Genomic DNA, 6,896 nt, shown 5'->3' on the forward strand with positions numbered 1-6,896 from the left:
ATTTGTCCCCTCTACCTTGACCTTGTTGTTGGCATTACCTCCATTACCGGGATGAATCCTTTTCTTCCCATTCCCATTTCCATGGGATTGCGCCCTGAAGCCTTGATTGTTGCGGTTGAGGTGATGGTTACTTGGTTGGTTTGGCTTCTTATTGGTGTCGGGACCCTTGTTTTGAGCCCTATCTTCTTTCCGAGCCTTATAAAATTGGGCCCGTTCCTCCTTCACTTGGATCAAGTGATACTCAGCTCGCATGGCACGTTCGAGACAATCGGCAACCGTGGTAGGTGGCTGACTTCCACTATCAATGGCTAAAGCCAACTCTGGTCGAAACATGCTCATCATACGTCTGACCCTTTCGGCCTCTGTCGGAACCAAGTGTGGGCACAGTCTCGCCAATTGGTTGAACTTACTAACTGCCTCAGTCACGGTCATCGAGCCTTGTTTCAGCTCCGCAAACTCCTTCTGTTGAACATTCATTGCCCTCATGTTGAAATACTTCTTGGTGAACTCTTCCAAAAAGTCATCCCAAGTCATAGTTCGCACATCCCTCCTTGTTGCCACTGTTTCCCACCAGTAACGCGCGTCTTTCTTCATGACAAATGAGGCACATATGACCTTCTCCTGCTCGGTTATGTTCATGAAGTTGAATATCGTCTTGATCTCCGATATCCATTCGTCAGCTACTAACGGGTCGGTCGATCCTTCGAATGGAGCCCTCATCCTCCTGAACCTCTCGAATAGGTCAACAGCAACATTGACTTGACCCATTTGAGGTACACCATGAGGAACGGCTTGTGCTGCCGCATGCATGGGAACATAGGGTGGCGGTGGCGGTGGCGGTTGTTCCCCTTCTTCGACCTCTTCATTTTCCTGATGAAGCTGGTTCCTTAAATCGTGTATCTCAGCTTCTTGAGCTTCGATGCGATGTAGTAAGGTAGTAACCAGAACTGCCAGATCAGGTTGGCCAGCTGGCTGAGCAGCAGGGGCAGGGCCTTGAGGATGTTCGGCTTCTTGTTGTGCGGGAAAATGGGCAGCCTGAGGGGCATCTTGATTAGGAACCTCAGTGGCAACTCTGCCCCTTCCTCTTCCTCGGCCTCGTGCCCTTCCTCTACCCCGTCCACGAGCAGCAGGGACGTTTTCCATCTAAAAACTCGAAGACATAGCCGTGATTAGGGTTTTTCTTTTGGCTACTAGAAGGGATCGATTATGAAAAGAAAGAAAAACACGTACATACTCCATACATAAAACTTTATAAAACTCTTTAAAGAAGAGTGCATTTCCCATAAAATAAATATTACTAAAATAAGCAATCCAATTCGAGCATATCACTCAAATTAAAACAAAACCAAAACCATAACAAAAGTATAAAAGGTATCTCAAACTTTAAGGAAAGACAAATAAATCATAAGTCTAGAATAGCAAGAGGAATTTAATCCTCGTCTGGATCATCTTCAGAAGGGTCTTCCTCCGATTCTTCTCCGGGTGATCCCATCCTCCAATCATCCAGTGAGTCTCCATCTTCATCTTCTTCATCACTCCCAGAAGGAAAATTTCTTCTAAGCCATGCCGCGGGGTATATGAGGAATTCCATGTCTGAAAGGAATTCTTCAAGCGTAAATCCAGAAGGTTTCGAAGGGAGTTTATAAAATTTAGCCTTCCCCACAGTTTTCTCGAAATCGGATAGCTTATCCCAAAATAGCTGAATCAGCTCTTCGTCGGTAATTGATTCTGGTCGGCGGCTAAAAGTGTTATTAAACCGGTGGTAGTAATCCTCGAACGTTTCTTCGGGCATCATCCTCCATGTCTCAGAGTTTCGACGATAGATCTGTCTCGTGATCTTTTCCTCAAATCCTTTTGGGGTGAAGTTGCGCAGGATACCTTCCTTCATTATGTTCCACTCCGCATCTGGGTGTTTCCTGAGCTTCTCCTTCCAATAGGAGAGTGCTGGCACCTTAAGTTGACATGCTGCCATACTGAGCTGCAGAGGACCACGTATCTTCAACAGGTGGAAACGTTCCTCCATGTTTGTACACCAAGCAAGTGCACAATCATCTGCTCTTCCGTCTCCGAAAAGTGTTGGGGGATTCGAGTTCATGAAAGCCTCAAAGGCCTTACGGTCGGCTTGAACCTCTCGGGTGGTTGTCCTCAAATTCTTCGACATAGGCATCTAAGTGAAAAGAAAAAAAAAAGACTAAGAAATAAACAAAATAAAACAAACTAACTTACTGGAGTAGGGGATGCAGCCGTGCGATCGAATAGCGAGGGTGGTCGTAGGTTCATTGCTCTGATACCAACTGTGACGGCCCGATTTTTCGGACCGTCATACTTATCTTAATTCTCTTACTTTAAAAAAATAGTGGATAATTTTTTTTTTTAAAAACATCATTTCAACTTATAAAGTTTAGACTTTTAAATAAAACAAATTTAAAATTAACCAACATCTGAAACCTTACAAAAACATTTGATGAAAAAAAAGAAATACTTAATTCGGAATCTCAAACTAAAGTAGATGGTTTGAATATTCGACGGAAATAAAACCATAAAAATTCAACTTCAGTTTTGCGAAACTAATTAAACTTGAAAAAATATCCTAAGCATAAAAAAAATCTCAAACCGAGTGTTTAGAAAATTTCGTAGCGGAAGTCTTTTAAATAAGTGAGCGGAACCACAACCCAACCCCTTAGCCATCGAACGCCGCTGATCCACCTCCTCACTTGTTCATTTGTTGCTTACCTACAATACGGACGAATACACATAATATGAGCTAACGCTCAGCGAGAATAACTATGACTCACAAAAAGATGAGTAATGCGATGCATGATCCGGTTATTAGTGTTTTAAATTCTAATAGTGTCATGGTCTTTCGTATCATAAGTCTTATCATATTTTATTCGGGGTGCCCCTAGAGTAGTCGTACCAATTTCAGTGTACACTTTGGAAACGAACTACGGGGCTGCGACCTCCCATAGTTCGCACCATCTAATAACATATCATATGAGAAAACTCCCTTTATGAGCCCGTAGGTCGGCTCGAGAGAATTCTCTTAATACCTCCGTAGCTCGAGGCGGTACGACTCTCTTACTTATCTTATCACTTGGTTATTTGCGTTACATACAAAGATGACATATGACATAAACATAAATGAAACATGCTAATAAATAGAACATGTTATGCCAAAATTGTACTAAACTCATACATAAACTCATCAGAACGAGTCATAACATAATAATCACAATTCACTCAATAACATATACATGCACATAAGAGATATCACACAATCAATCATATAACACATATAAACCAATTCAGATCACACACTCATCGTAACTTAATTTTAAACTAATCCGTATTGTAGTGAGATTATTCTCACCTTGTTTCGAGAACGTGCGACTTTAAACTATCGGACGATCGGAAAACGTATTTGGCTCGGGACCTAGACGAAAGAAAAAAAATGAATAAAGCTTATCACTAACTATCTCTAGTACTCTTAAAAAAACATACAAGGCTGCTGGAAAGAGAATTCCAGAACTGAAAATTGGACATGAAAAGACCAAAATACCCTTAATCCTAAAGTATCGGGAAAAAACGTTTTCTGGAAAAAAAATTCTGAAAAAATTACAGAAGCTAGAGAATAAAAAACCGAACGTTTTCATCTTCAGTGGTGTTACCAAAATCGGATCCCAAACAACAGAACTAAATTAAAAGTATAAAATGTAAAAAGACGTTTTAAAAAAAACTTCTGGAACCTATCTGCGCACTGGTCCAAAATTTCGGTCTAGAAATAGTTCTACTAATTAAAAACTCATAAAAATTTTATCATATAATATAAACACATAAAATTATCTTGTATAAAAATTTCATTCAAAAATACATCTTCTAGGTATTTTTAAAAAAAACAAGACAGTGCTGATTGAATCAATGTGAAACTATATGCGCACCGATGGTAAATGTTTTTTATAAAATAAACCATTCAACTAAAAATCATAAAATTTTAAACACATACCGAAGACATCTATACTTTTCAGGTATAAAAATATCAAATAAAAATTCCTTTTTTAGCTATTTCATTTTGAATCAAAACCTTGCTGTTTGAAACAGAAAACAAAATTATGCGCGCTGATCATAATTGAATTTTAGAAAAAAAAATGTTTGTCCAAAAATTATGAAATTTAATATACATATTATAAACATCTTGATTATTTCCGTATAAAAAAATCAGACTAAAATAATGTTTTTGACTAATTAATACAAAAACGTTTTCTTACTGCCTATAATCTTGATAGAATTGAACATGCTTAAATCTATCTTTTCCACAAACAAAACTTATATATGAAAAAAAAACAAATGGCTGAACACCAAAAAGAGAGATGAACAAAAAGAATACCTTGAGAGATTAAAATTGGGCTGGTATACCTTTGAGCCTCTCAATAGAAACTACGTGGAATTCTATGTTGGTGGCTAAGGGTTACTATATTTTTTTTTTTTTTTTCGTATGGAGATGAGAGGAAAAAAAAAAAGAGAGAGTAGTGAAAGATAGTCTGAACGTGTGAGATGAGGAATTCAGAAAGAAAAACTAAGGGGAAAAGAGTCTATGATGTATTGGATGAAACTTGCCCTATTCTTTTTTTAAATCAGTTTTCAAAAGATTGGTTAGTTAATTCATTCATAAATTTGATATCAAAAATTGGTCAACTTATGAATTATCACGATATGTATATACATATATACTCATTACCATAACTTACGCCTAAACAGTTGCTATATATATTTGTATATATATAATGCGTTACTGGAACAAATTACCAGGATTCACAAATCCACTCCCCACAATTATTATATATACCTATATACATATATATATAGATATGTATGTATCTTTATAATAAACACTTCACATCTTTTACATAAACACTCATAAATATTCTACGTCATAGCATAAAATGTTTTATATAACCTTGCCATCACAAACTACTGTAGAGCATAACTTATCGAATATATATATATATATATATATATATATATATTTATGTATATAAGAAGTTTTACTTATGTAGCGCATAGAAAAAAAAACTTATATATACAGTTACTATACACATGTTATTTAAATAAGGCTATGTTTAATACAACTAAAACATCTATTACTATATACATATACATAACACAAGAAAAAATATAAAAACTAATTTAAAATTCTAATTCTTTGGTGGCGAGGTTTTGGGGTTTCACAGTATAAATAAAATACATATGCTATTTATTATAAATAATCATACAAACTTTGGAGTTTGAAACTCTATTAATTCTTCTAAGCCAATATGGTCTTTCAACGGGAATTTTGCCTTCTCTTGGAGCCTGAAAAAACAATCGCATAGTTAAACTCAAAATATTTCGTCCGTGAGGGTGGAGTGCGAGCCGTTGTCGAATCCCTGTCGCAAAATGTCTTCGCGCGGAGGAGGTCGCCAGGGTTTTTTTTTGTTTTTCATGAGAGTTCAAATTTTTAGGATTTGAACAAATTAGGGTTTTTGTTTTCTTATGATTTCGGCATGATTCGTTGGAGGGGACAAGATCGTGAAACTCACTTCAAGGAAAATAAATTGGGATTTCCTTTGTCGATATTGTTGTTTGGATTCATAAAAACTAAAAATGATTGGTTTAAAATTTTAGGTTTTCAGATTTGTGTATTGATTTAATAATTGTTGAATTTCTAGAAATTGGTGTCTGAATATATGTTCTTGAGTTTAGAATTCGAATCGATGATATATTGTCGTTGAAATCTATTTTTTTTTTGGAATTCGTCGTTTGTTTATTTTGGTTAATTTGACACATAATATTGTTGAATCCGAGATATCTTTGTTTTTCGTAACTTGTCATTTGTTTATTTCGGTTAGTTTGACACATAATGGTTAATTTATAGAAATTAACCATTATTTACTTAAAATTACATGCAGTAACAATAAGACAAGATTTCTCGTCCGACTCTTCAATGGTGTTCTTCGTGTCGAGGATCTGTGTGAGGTATTTTTCATGTGCGTATTAGTTGCTATATCACATTTACTTATTATATTTGTATTAATTTTAATTGTTTATTTCACACGATTTCATTCCGTTAATTCAGTTAGGTATTAAATTAGTGACATGTGCCTAAAATATAAAGTAAGGGTATTTGTGTTATGTCATCATCATTGATTTGCGGTTAATGACTAGAATGAAAAGTTAACGTAGCTATGATTATTTTGAAAAATTCGAGTAGTTTCAAATAGGCTAGTTAGCTACCGAGCCCTTTCAGATACGTGTATATATATAATATTTTCGGAACGTGTTAAAAATTTTCGAGGCATCGAAGATGTTCTCTCTCTCTCTCTCTCTCTCTCTCTCTCTCTCTCTCTCTCTCTCTTTCTACAATCTCGGGGAGCAAATAGAATAGCTCGTACTCATTGCGTATATATATCTTGAAGCAACTTCTATTTCCGAACACCTTCCGATCAAACGATTTGAGTAGAGTTCTTTAGATTAGTTCACAAACCATATATATTTAAATAATTGTTTCTATTGTTCCATAAATACAAATGCATATTTGTAGATTTTGATTTGAGTTCACTATTGTTTATTGCAGTCCATTGAAAATATTCTTTGATTTATAATTAATAAAGAATCAAACTTCACTGCATGTAAAAATAAAAATAAAAATTTCTTTGTTGATTAAAAAAATGGGAAGTTGACATAAACAGTACTTTGTTCAGTGTAATTAGTACTAAAATTTTTAAATTTTTCCCCCAAAACTAATGATGTTTTACGTCGGAAGTCGTCATAAAATGCTATATTTTATGACCACGTCCGTATAAAAAGTAAAAAAAACTATTAGCTTTGGGAATTTTTTGTTTGATAAAAAAAGAAAAAGA

Source organism: Urtica dioica, unplaced genomic scaffold (assembly GCF_054948205.1).
Source record: "Urtica dioica subsp. dioica isolate 48M unplaced genomic scaffold, U.dioica_male_clone48M_v1_H2 Urtica_dioica_male_H2_contig_57, whole genome shotgun sequence".
In the NCBI taxonomy this organism is placed as follows: domain Eukaryota; kingdom Viridiplantae; phylum Streptophyta; class Magnoliopsida; order Rosales; family Urticaceae; genus Urtica; species Urtica dioica.